General features: G+C 38.0%; 1 protein-coding gene across 1 annotated transcript in view; it reads right to left on the bottom strand.

Annotated features, from left to right (window-relative positions):
- Nucleotides 1-6,836, bottom strand: part of LOC138820275 (tyrosine-protein kinase JAK1-like) — a 75,111-nt gene extending 68,275 nt beyond the window's left edge. The window contains exon 1 of the mRNA XM_070011970.1: nucleotides 6,705-6,836. The gene's annotated coding sequence lies outside the window, so the exon portion shown is untranslated. The remainder of the gene's footprint in view (nucleotides 1-6,704) is intronic.
- Nucleotides 6,837-13,631: the final 6,795 nt, after the last annotated feature.

The following is a 13,631-nucleotide window of genomic DNA, read 5'->3' as shown; positions in this document are numbered from 1 at the left end:
CATCTACAACTTGTTTCTTTGATAAAACATGTATTTGGAAAAATCTAAATATAGATGATCTCTCTGTTCTCTTTCATTTATCAAATCCTATAAATATTGTTGAGACCATCAACATGGAAGGGCTTTCCTGAGCATATGACAGAATATACCAGAAATGTCATTATTTCATTCACTTAAATCACATTCCTTCCTTTCTCATCCCCTCCCCCCCACACTTTTGTTCATGCATACACCCTAAAATTATGATCAGTACTTATCAACATGAAGAACACAACAGTTTTGCAATGTTCTGTCACACAGGTTTTCTGGAAGGTAATTCCTGGGACAAGTTACATTTACTCATTACTTAGTAACCTCTGAGGAAATCCTGTAATTCTGATAACAGCAGATGGGCAAAAAGAAAGTAACCCAAAAGAGAGAAAAAGTATTATACACCTAAGAAATGGTGGCTACCGTTCCCAAATCCCTCCCAAATGATCCTTGGCCTTTATTTACCTAAATCTTCTTGTTTTGTTTCCCTTAACCTACTTGATTTTCCTGTTTCCATTCAGCTTTTTGCAAGTCTTCTCTTTTCACCATGTGACTGGTTGAGTTACATGTCATATTGGCAGCTAGCCACAGAGTTTTCCCAGAACAGAGCCCACTTTTCAGGAAACCCCACCTCATTCTCAGTGTGAGGGAATGACAGAGAAAGAAAGGAGAAGAAAGTGAGATGACAGCAAGTTCAAACAGCTTGCTAAGATTTGGAAGCCCAAACAGAGACCTATTCTTGTGAATAGATTCCACCAACACATAATCAATATACATATATTAATTTTATAAACATATTTAGCTTTGGGTTAATTAATTTTTTCTAGTTTGAAAATCCTGTTAACAGTAATAGAGCCCATGGATTCTTCTGCTATATATTTTCTTGAGCTAGAACATAGAAATAATCATATTAAAAGCACATAGCAGACCTTGTTAAATTTCCCCATCCCTATTTACTTTCTTCCACAGTTGTGCAGCCTATATATTGGAAATTACTGGTAAAGATCAAATTCAGCATACCTTTCCCAATTCCATAAAACATACTTTCAGAAGAAATGTCAAGTCTAAAAATCACTTACAGATAACTTCCTCTATGTCTTTCTTTATTGATTCAAACACTAATACTCTGTAAGTTTCAGGTATAATACCTTACATAAGTACTATTACAACCTACAGGAGAGAGAAGCCTGGTTCTAGTGTCTCAGTCTCAGAAGGTGAAGCTTCTCGATTTCCCAATCTCCAAATACTGATGTGGCTCATGGACTCAAGACTTCGATCTCCAACTTTTCTCTATTTACTTTCACAACCAAAGCAATTGAACCCAGTTGTATGACTTATGTCACTTACATGCTAGCAATTTTCAAATTTATATTTCAGAATTCTGATCTCAAATATCCTCTTGGATATCAGTATAAACAGCAACACCACCACAGACCTTCTGCCTTATCCCCAGTGGTCACTATCTTGAATGCTAGTATTCATCATCACACTGTAACAGCAAATCCTCCAAAGGTCAGTCTTGACACATCTCTTTCTGACACATCTCTTTCTGACCCACATCTAAACCATCATTAATTCATTACCTTCAAAATGTGCCCACACATGTAAAGTGCTTAACATGGTATCTAGTAAGTTTTGTGTTAAAGAATTTTTTTTAGGAGCTGGGCAGGTAGCTCAGTGGTAGAGTGCTTGCCTTGCATGCATGAGGCTCTGGGTTTGATTCCTCAGCACCACATAAGCAAAAAGAAAAAAGCCGGAAGTGGCACTGTGGCTCAAGTGGTAGAGCGCTAGCCTTGAGCTGAAGAGCTGAGGGACAGCGCCCAGGCCCAGAGTTCAGGCCCCACGACTGGACCCCCTCCGCCAAAAAAAGAATTTTTTTTAATGTGCCCCACAGTAAACATTTCTCACCACCACCAATACTCTATTCTCTGTCACCTTTATCATCTTAACACAAGCACCAATTATCTTAACACCAGAAGGCAGGGACTTTTATTCTCTGCTCTATCTGCTATGTCTAAAACATAGGCTCAATAAATAGTGCACAAGTGCTCAACAAAACAGTAAATGAGTATATGAATATTAACTCAGAGAGGTGATAGGACATGCCAAAAGCAGATTTCAAACCCACATGACCTTAGGACTGTTTCTAGTATTCTCCACTACCTCTTGAAGCTTTTAAGGAAAGGGACAGTGGAAGGGGTTAATGCTACTTCTTTCATCCTTGTGCTTCGTTTTTCCTTTATCCTTTTACCATTAACCTTCAAATCCCCATATTCAGAACTTCTTTTCTAACTGACTTCTACTATAAGCATTAAGGAAATAAATGTATGCTAAGAAGTAGAATATCTGTGAAGCATTAAACTTCTGGGTAAACTTGGGATACACTAAATTTTTCAGTAACACCCAAAACATCTGTTTGGGTAAAACCATATTTTTTAAGTGAGAGATAAAGATGTTAGGTAAAGGGTTAGCTCAGACTGCTCAATTCTGAACTACAGAGAAGGCTGAGACTGGGATCATTTCTAAGAGATATTCACATACATTTTATCTAAGTGTACTTGTTCATTCCTCCTGGCATCCTCAAAAATGGAAAGCTATTAGCAAATGAAAAGGCTGGGCTCTGGTTTTGATTCTGAGAAAAAGAATAACAGTGTTCTACATAATGAACCTCCAGCTTTTCTCAGATTTGCAGCAAAATGGGATTTAAGAAAAGTGCTGGATGAATTACAGGTCAAGCCACAACAAATCTCTTCTCTCTGAGCCTCAGGTTGCTTGAGTACAGCAAGAACACATACGTAAGATGTCCTATGAGTATATTCCCTGCCTTTGCATGCAGAAACCCCTGGTTACAGAAGATTTAAAAATCATATTCAACACTAACCAATTATTTGGTTAGTACTATGTGCCATGCACATAGTACATTCCTTTCCCTAGCTTCTAAGTCATTTGTTACCAGGGGTAGTATCTCATGATAGCCACTAATAGGCTGTAACATACATCTTGGTCTGTGGTCATCAGAAAGAAAGGATCATAGAGTTGAAGAAGTCAGGAGTAAAGTAGTATTTAGTAAAAGAGAGAATAACATAAAAGGGCAGCTGGCTGTTGAACAGATAGAAAGGCTTTAGGATGAAATGAATGAGAGGACAAAATTAGTAAGAAAGGCCAAAAACTCTAAAAGAGAGCAAGTGTTAGAAGAACCATATTAGGGAGAATAAAATACATACTCCAATCTAGATCTAATTTTTGAAATTACAGTACTTATCCTTGCATTAATATTTTGAGAATACTGTGTTGTCAATCCTCTGTCCAAAGAGCTTTAATACAGACCATATGGAATACTTAGCTCTTATTCATTCATTTTTTTCCCCTTTTGTTGGTTTTGGGGCTTGCATTCAGGGCCTAGGTGTTATCCCTAAGCTCAAGGCTAGTGATCTGTCACTTTGAGCCACAGCTCCACTTCAGTTTTCAAGTGGCTAATTGGAGATGAGTCTCACAGACTTTCCTGCCAGGGCTGATTTTGAACAGCAATCCTCAGATCTCGGCCTCCTAAGTAGCTAGAATTGCATATATGAACCAACAGTGCCCAGCCAGCCCTTTTTCTTTTTTTTTTTTTTTTAAATTTTTTTAATTTTTTTTTTAGTTGTTTTATTTATTTTTTTTCAGCCCTTTTTCTTATAGGAAAGCAACTCCTTCAGTGGGTTCATACACCAGCATATCCTCTTTAATTAATTCTGAGGCAAAAAGCTTTGTCTCAAAAAGTTTCCTCCTGAACATCAAGTAATTCCCTGAAAATACTGAAACAATAATTCTATCTTTATATTTATGTATTTAATCTCATTAAATTGGAGATTCTAAGGCAGTTTATAAAAATAGCTTTAATAAAAACAAATATATGTTTAAAAAAAAAAAAACAGGACTAAGGAAAACCAACAAGGACCAAAAGTCAAGATTGATGTAAAGTTATTTACAGACTACAGCTTTTCACCTAAACATTAAGGATGTCCTGAGAACTTATAGTTCCTAAGGGCCAGAAATAAAACGATAAAAATGCATGCTCTCATCAGAAAAGGATAAAGAAAATGTTCCTTAAGGATGGAAACTTCTAGCCGGGCGCTGGTGGCTCACGCCTGTAATCCTAGCTACTCAGGAGGCTGAGATCTGAGGATCGCGGTTCAAAGCCAGCCCGGGCAGGAGAGACCGTGAGACTCCTATCTCCAATAAACCACTAGAAAACTGGAAGTGGCGCTGTAGCTCAAGTGGTAGAGCGCTCGCCTTGAGCTGAAGAGCTGAGGGACAGCGCCCAGGCCCAGAGTTCAAGCCCCATAACCGACAAAAAAAAAAACAAAAAACAAAAGGATGGAAACTTCTGGCTATATACTACTGATTGATTGGAAATGAGTTTCACCAACTTTTCTGCCCAGGCTGGCTTCAAAACTCAATCCTTATATCTCAGCCTCCTGAGTAAGTTATGATTAAAGTTGTGAGCCACAGGCACCCAGCTAAGGAAGTCAAAATACTGAAACAAATTTGGAGGGGGCAGGCAATCTCTCCCAGAGCTTCTGGGAGAGGCTTCCAGGCCTCCTCCTAATTACTTGGAGATTTATTTTGCACTTACAATGTCAATACAGAGCATTTAGATTTAAAAAAAAAGTCAGACATAAACCTAGAAGAAAAGGACTATATTTCTCTTCTTTCAGTTTTCTTCCATAAAGTCAAATTCATTCTTACCATTCCTCTGTCCTCTTCTACATTTGGAATTTACTTTCTTTTTTTTTTTTTTTTGGTCCAGTCGTGGGGCCTGAACTCTGGGCCTGGGCGCTGTCCCTCAGCTCTTCAGCTCAAGGCTAGCGCTCTACCACTTGAGCCACAGCGCCACTTCTGGCTTTTTTCTTTTTTGCTTATGTGGTGCTGAGGAATCGAACCCAGGGCCTGAGGCATGCAAGGCAAGCACTCTACCACTGACCCACCTTCCCAGCCCCTGGAATTTACTTTCTTTGGGTACACTGGACCCAGTGGCCAGTTAGTCTAAGACCTCAAATGCTAATGAATCAAGGAAAGTATTTAGAAATAAAAAGTAAACAATTCTTATCCACTTACAAATGTAGTTGGAGAGATGAGTAACATAAAATTTTAGGAAACTATCAGAACGTATTAAGAAATATTACAATATTTGGTGAATGCTTTAGGGCTATAGATATGAGGCAGAAAATCTTACAGCTGTGAAAGATTAAGTGTAAACAACGGTTGGTGTTGTCAGTACAAAGTGATGATATAATTTATCATCCAAGTTTGGACACCAGAGAGAGGGAAGAACACCTCAAAGGAAAAGCCCAGGCAAACAGAGACACGTGGCCACTCCTAGCTCATCAATCTTCTACACTCCTATCTCACATACTTTGACACTGTAGCCCCCAAAATATCATATGGTACAGAGGCACAAAAAAAAAACCTACCTAATTTTATAAGCAAGAAAACACATGCCAGAGAGATTACTCAAGTAACTAACTCAAATGTACAAAGAATAACAGTTGACTGAGAATCACCCAGGTATATTGATTCTTAACCAAATGCACTTCCATTAAATAATTTAACTAATGATTGGGATCAGCCAAATATCAATGATGTGGACCTAAGTTCTCTCTTTTACAATAGGAGCAATAAAATTTTCAAATATCAGAGATAGGACTGAGATCTGAGGATCACAGTTTGAAACTGCCTGGGCAGAAAAGACCCTGTAAAACAGCTCCAGAAATGGAGCTGTGACACAAAGTGGTAGAATGCTAACCTTAAACAAAAGAGTTCAGCCGGGCGCTGGTGGCTCACGCCTGTAATCCTAGCTACTCAGGAGGCTGAGATCTGAGGATCGCGGTTCAAAGCCAGCCCGGGCAGGAGAGACCGTGAGACTCCTGTCTCCAATAAAAAACCACCAGAAAACCGGAAGTGGCGCTGTAGCTCAAGTGGTAGAGCGCTCGCCTTGAGCTGAAGAGCTGAGGGACAGCGCCCAGGCCCGGAGTTCAAGTCCCATGACCGACAAAAAAAAAAAAAAAAAAAAAAAGAGTTCATGGATAGCTTCTAGACCAAGTGTTCAAGCACAACAACTACAAAAAAAAAAAATCTTCCTTAAGGTTTTAAATGCAAATATGCTTGTTTATATTTCTAAGCTACTTTGTTATTTCATTTTTTGCTATTTTATTCTAATACTCTAAGTACAGACAAAGGTTCTTTAAAAAAACGAATGCATGATTGGCTTATTCAAAACTGTGATAAAACATAATTCAATTTAATTCAGTTCATTCAGGCTCTCCACTTTAATATATTTACAACAATCTGTCTCCATTTACTGATTCCTAAAATAAGAACTCTAATACTGTCACTGCCTTACATTAAGTAATAAATGATCAGGGTATGTTTTATGTAATAACATGGCAATAAATGATCACCCAGTCTATGAAATCTCAAGCCCAACTGTACATCAAAATCATCTAGGATCTTTAAAAAAATATATGAGCTCCAGTCTCTAACTTGGCCTTACTGAATTAGGGTCTCCAAAGGTAGAATACATAAAATAATACTTTAATCCTCTAGATGAGTCTGAGGTACAGCCCTTCTAATCCCACCCCAAAATAGAACAACCCCAAACTCACAAGGTAAATACCAAGTAACAGTCAACTCACCGGCAACCACAGGACTCTATTCTCTCTTCTTCAACCCGTATGATTTCATCATAAATGCAGTAGTTTCTACTACTTACAGACAGCTAGGGACATGCAGACTGCCATCAGAAAGCAGCTGGGCAGATCTCTCTAACACCTCCTGATTTAGTCTATGTCAAAAGATAATTATAGAACTGATCATCAAAACAATAAAAATCAACATTTACTGTTTCTTACTATGGCACTAACTGTGCTAATCACTCTGCATGCATGGCCTCAATTGCCCCATTAACTCTGTAAATATTCTTGCCTTCATTTTACATTCTAGATTAAGTACAAATAGGTTTTCTCAAGACTGTACTCCTAGGGAGTAGCAGAGCAAGGATATGAGCCCACATCCTAAATTCTTGTGAATACACTCAACAACTAACCTAATATTCTCTTTGATTTCAAGAAGTGAGCTTCTACTTAGGCTACACAGAACGGCCTAGGATCCCACTGGAGTCTTAATGGAAAAGAATCCAATAATTAGCTCTTGGATTTTCAAGATTGAAACTGAACATTAGCATCAAAAAAAGGAAGCTGAGTCCCACTTCTACAATGTAAACTGCTCTTTACAAAAGCATTTTTTAAAGGATCAGCAGTGTCTCTGGAAAATAAAACACTTTAAGGTGAAAATTCATAAAAGGAATTTTCTTTTTTTTTTTTTGTCGGTCGTGGGGCTTGAACTCTGGGCCTGGGCGCTGTCCCTCAGCTCTTCAGCTCAAGGCGAGCGCTCTACCACTTGAGCTACACCGCCACTTCCGGTTTTCTGGTGGTTTATTGGAGATAGGAGTCTCACGGTCTCTCCTGCCCGGGCTGGCTTTGAACTGTGATCCTCAGATCTCAGCCTCCTGAGTAGCTAGGATTACAGGCGTGAGCCACCAGCGCCCGGCAAAAGGAATTTTCTTATGTTCACTTTGGGGCCTTCATGACTGGTTGACTGAAAAGAAAATGGAGTTAATGCTTCAAATGCAAACAGATACCTTAAGTATTTCTTACTCTTTATCTGATCCACTTGATTCTGTTAAGATAAGGTAGCCGCATATTCTTCTGTGAAAACTAGGACTTATTTAAGTAAAAGTGAGGTGTTATTCACAATTATGCTAGGAAAATAGACTGAATACCGAACATCCTACTAATGATAGAATCAAAAGTGACAGAGTAGAAATCAACTGCCATGGGCTCATTCAACACTAGGGCGCTAGCTTCATTCAACAAATATATTTGTTTGTGTATCATGGGCAAAGATCTGCACCAGGAAATGAATGAAGATAAATGAAGATAAACTTACTATCAAAAGGGGCTGGGAAGGTGGCTCAGTGGTAGAGCACTTGCCTTGCATGCCTGAGGCCCTGGGTTCAATTCCTCAGCACCACATAAGAAAAAAGAAAAAAGCCAGAAGTGGCATTGTGGCTCAAATGGTACAGTGCTAGCCTTGAGCTGAAGAGCTGAGGGACAGCGCCCAGGCCCAGAGTTCAGGCCCCATGACCGGACCCAAAAATAAATAAATAAATAAAAAATAAACTTACTATCAAAAGATGCTAACTGAAAAAACTGACTGGTCATTCAACAGTTATATATGGGAACTTTATATTAAGTAGAAAAACCTATTATAAGGTATAAAAGGCAAACTGTAGAATAATATGTATGGTAAGATCCAATTTGAATGAATGAATGGTACATGGAACAGAATGAATCCTCTAAATCGAAAGTGAGTCAGGCAAACAATCTGGTAAGAAAATAGCATACATTAAAGAGGAGAATGGGTGGGACTAGGAAAAGGACACTTCAGGCAGAAAGTAAGTATGTATAGAGGTAGATTTAGAGCATGATCTTCTATAAGATTCAGTGTTAAAGGGAAGGAGAGGAGAGGCAGGAGGTAGGGGTGGCCAAAAATAACTCTACTGGAGTAAGAAAGAAATAGACCATAATCATTCCTCTATGTCATGTTGAAGAGCTAGGACATTATAATTAAAGTCAGATGAAGTCAATAAACAGTGCACTTGAGAAAGATCAATTTTCATAGGTCATTTAGAAGAGACAGGTAGAGACTAGCAATTTGGAAGCAAATGCAATGATGCAAATAAACAATGCAGTCAAGCACTAAGGATTCAAAGATTAACAGGGATGAACTAGAGATTCAAAGATAAACAGCTGCCTATGGAAAGTGAAGTCTAATTGCTACTGTTAGAGCAATTCTAATAAGAGAAAAAATCACAGACAGTTTGAGTAAAACACTTAACACAATGGGATTTTTTTTTTTACTCTAAATGTTTCACACATTGTAAAAAAGAATGCTAACATAAAGTTCAGAAATCATAAAGTCTCAGGACAATGTAGATATAAACAGCTAAGGAAATAATCTTTGAGACAGAACTACTCAAGAGTGACCTCTTTTATTAAATAATTTTAAAGATAAAGGAGAAATCCCTAGGCTAGCATACCTAAAACATGGCTCTAATTCAAAGTATTGCGACTTGGAAGATGGAAAGGGGTTTTCCTGAGTACAAGATACAGCACATTATTCAATTAAAAAAAAAACAAAACTCAGATTTTAAAGACTGACTCACTACCTATGCAACTTAAAAAAAAAAAAAATCTGTGTGAGCCAATACTGGGGCTTGAACTCAGGGTCTGGGCACTGTCCCTTAGCTTTTATTTTTCTCTAAATATTTCTTCATTGAGATTAAGTGACACATAATACTGTGGCATAGTTATAATTAGCTAAAGATACAAACACATTTTTACCTTCACAATGATAATCATCCTTATCTTAATCTCCAAAGTTTATTAACTTAGCTCTTACAAGGCTGGCACTTTACTACTTGAGCCACAGCTCTACTTTCAGCTTTTTGCTTGTTAGTTGAACTTAAAAGTCTCATGGACTTTCCCACCAGGATGGCTTCGAACCACAATCTCCAGATTTCAGTCTTCCAACTAGGTAGAATTTCAGAAATGAGCCACAAGAGCCTGACACTATGTAACATTTAGCCAGTTATTTTACCTGTCTCTTTTGACTGAAAAATGAAAATAATCACATCTATATCTTACAGTATTGTGAATAGTAAATGAATAAAGATTTCTAGTTAAAATGACAGACTAAACACTAGCATCCAATTTCATTCTCTCCTGATCCCTACAGAAATACAGTATCTAATATATATATATGATATACAATGTAAGATATAATTATATGTAATATATATTAGATACATACTGAATATATATACATAAATGTTCATGGAACAGAAATATAAAAGGAACTAAGCAAGAGAAAAAGGAAACTTGCAATTAACTTTTGGCAGGTGATTGATGTGCAGAAAAGACAACTCATAAATGTGGAATGCAAAGCAGAGTATATGGCAAAAGCCAAGAACCAAATTAAAGTACAGCAGAAAAGCATAAGAAGTCATGATGTGAGGGCTGGGAAGGTGGCTCAGTGGTAGAGCACTTGCCTTGCATGCCTGAGGCCCTGGGTTCGATTCCTCAGCACCACATAAGCAAAAAGAAAAAAAAAGTCATAATGTGTACAATGTCTGTACACCCACTGAAACACAGTAACTTGGATCAAGGAAAGGGGCTAGGAAGAAATCTCTGAGAAAAATAATTACTTTCCCCATTCTTCTACCCTAGCAAAAATCCAAACCAATAAAAATTTCTGCAGAACAGAAATGTTTTGTTTCTGTATTGTCCATGCAATATGGTAGCCATCAATCAAATGTGACTATGTAGCACTTAAAATGTGGATGGTTATAGCAAATAATTGACTTAACTTTTTTTAATGGAATTAATTTAGGATTAAATGGAGACGTGGGAATTAATTCAGTAGTCCAGCTTAATTCTCAAAAAAGTAAATGATTGCCCATGCAATTGTAACCCCTCTGTACAGTATTTTAACAATAAAAAAATTAAAATTAAAAAAATTAAAAATAGGGCTGGGAAGGTGGCTCAGTGGTAGAGCGCTTGCCTTCCATGCCTGAGGCCCTGGGTTTGATTCCTCAGCACCACATAAGCAGAAAAAGCCGGAAGTGGCGTTATGGCTCAAGTGGTAGAGCGCTAGCCTTGAGCTGCAGAGCTGAGGGAAAGTGCCCAGGCCCAGAGTTCAGGCCCCCACAACCGGCAAAAAAATTAAAAAATAAAATAAAATAAAAAATAAAAAATAAAGTAAATGAAAATGAAAATAAACTCTTGCCCTATGGCATATGATTATTTTATTATAGGGCAGCATGGGCCTAAAAACTTACTTTCTGGGAAAGGTACTAGATCTAGAGGTGCTGGAAAAAGCATGTGGCCTGGAGACACAGAGAAGTCTAGGAGTACACACTGAGTGCTGGAGGGACAATGATGCTACAACCTTCATCTTCTTCCCTACATTGATTCAGAGTGGCTGCAACTAGTTTCCAACCATCCAGGCAAGAGACTGGGGAAATGTCATCATTCTATTAGAACAGATGAAAGATACTGACACTGTTTCCCAATTAATGGATCACTCTTCAGTGTAGTTTAAAGTTTGTAAGCCTTATACACTCAACTCTCCACTGCCTATATTTACTCATGAACAAATAGCCACAGTAAATAGCAATCTGAAGAATGACTACTATGCAACAGGCAGACAGAAAAAAGGCAAGTCACTATAAACAAAGAGAAATTCTATAATGTTTCAGAAAGACAAGAAACGTATTTACCAAACATAAATAGAAGTGTTTTCTTGTAAGTAACATCTCAGAGGAAAAAAACACTATTTGAATATTAAAAAATAATAAATGAAAAAAGAGGATTAGGAAGAATTTTCAGGGCTGATGGAAATGTTTCCGGTGGGGCTGAAATAGAGTACACAATTCTCAAAGGTAAACAAACACTGAGGACTGGTACACTTTTTAATTGCACATTAATTTTTATAAGCTCAACAGAAAAACTGAAGATAAGTTTAGCTTAAAAGAGAGCAATTTGCAAACAAGAGGATTTTAAAGGTAGTAAGAGTGTGACAGTCACACATCTGAGTTCCTGAATAAAAATAAACTCCTAAAATGAGTTCCCAGATTTCCCAGAACTAAAGGCTACAGATAGTCAGGAAAAAAAAAAAAAAATCCTCCCACATAATCCATGCAAGCAGATACACTCTTGCATTTCCGGAAATTTTCAGAACATTGAAAACAAGAGAAGCTCTGTTATCTTCCTAGAGAGAATGGGACAGGCCACAGGCAGAAGATCAAGATTCAAGAATGTTTTCAGCCAGGCGCTGGTGGCTCACGCCTGTAATCCTAGCTACTCAGGAGGCTGAGATCTAAGAATCACGGTTCAAAGCCAGCCCGGGCAGGAAAGTCTGTGAAACTCTTATCTCCAATAAACCACTAGAAAACCACAAGTGGTGTTGTGGCTCAAGTGGTAGAGCACTAGCCTTGAGCTGAAGAACTGAGGGACAGCACCCAGGCCCAGAGTTCAACCCCACGACCAACAAATAAATAAATAAATAAATAAATAAAAAGAATGTTTTCAGTCTTCTTAAGTTTCATTGATGCACAGACAGCACTGGCCAGTAAGCCTTCAAAATTATGAAAAGGAAAATTTCCACTCTACAAGTCAAATTATCAATAAGGTCAGAAGGAGGAATCATCTGAAGCATATTTAGACATAAAATATCTCATAAAATATACCTGCTGTGTATCCTCAAAAAGCTAGTAGAAGATAAGCTCCACCTAAGAAATAAAGATTTGACAAATAAAGGGAATTTTCAGGAAGATAGAATCAAGAACTCTCAGGATGAGAGCTCTGGCCAGCCTTTAAGGATGACTAGTCCATGGGCAGTGCAACTTAAGATATATATAGTGCAGGCACAGTGTACAATTCTGTTATGTCAGCATTCAGGAGTAAAGTAGGAGAACTACAAGTTCAGGAGTAAAGTAGGAGAACTACAAGTTCAAGGCCAGCCTGAGCTACATAGTAAAACCCTGTATCCAAGAAGAACAGAGAGTGAGGGAGGGAAGGAGAGAAAGGGGAATTTTCTTTGTCATGGCACAGTGGTGTTCTTGTTTTCCCTTCTATGCCCTACTGCCTGGAACTGCAGAAGACCATTTGACCCCAGAGAACTGTTCTGTTTTGACCTACTATGAGAGCTGGATATATATCATAGGGATCTTAGAAACAGAAATAAAATATGAAGCAGCCACTCTACCAAGCAGGATCCTTCTAAGATCCCAACAGGTAGGCCACTGAAGTCTTCTAGATACCCCAACTGCTGTGAGGAGCCTGCTTCTCACAACTCTCTGTGACCTTTTCCACCAATCTAAAATAAACCTTGCAGCCTCTCAAGTCTGAATCCATTCTTGACCCAGATTTTCTGATGAATCCAGGGGTAACTTTAACCTGGAACTATGAAGCTCTCTTCTGAAAGCCTTCACCCAGTAGTAAAAGCATAGGCCTTTGCTTATACACCTCAACTTATGCTTGCTTCCTGTATTTATCACACTGGAAGGAAGGAAATGATTAGTGCAAAAGAAGGGATGGCTGTTACCTCTTAGGAGAATGCAATGAAAAAAGTTACTTGATGACTTCAAGACAATGGTAGTACTCTATTTCTTAATCTGATCAGTGGGTATATAGGTATACATTCATGTTTTAAATAGTCATCTGTATGCTGATGTTTTTCAAATTTAAAAGTACCCTCCACATATTTTTTAAACTGATGTATTTAAAGCCCGAACACAATGGGAAACCCTAAGCAGATACATATTATCAATTACTTTACTATTTTATCAAATAGTATGTTTCTTTAAAGATGGTCTCAATCATCAGCAATCTTCCAAAGCTCTGCCTAAGCAATGATTCTCTTGACTTTATTATTGGCCAGTTTGTAACGTATGTTTCCTTGGGCAGGTTGAGAACCAAAAATAGAAGAAGAAAGAAGAA

The sequence above is a fragment of the Dipodomys merriami genome, unplaced genomic scaffold (genome assembly GCF_024711535.1).
Source record: "Dipodomys merriami isolate MVZ:Mamm:240054 unplaced genomic scaffold, mDipMer1.0.p SCAF_850, whole genome shotgun sequence".
Taxonomy (NCBI): Eukaryota; Metazoa; Chordata; class Mammalia; order Rodentia; family Heteromyidae; genus Dipodomys; species Dipodomys merriami.
Note: the sequence above shows the minus strand (reverse complement) of the source record. Positions and strands in the feature narration are given on the sequence as shown.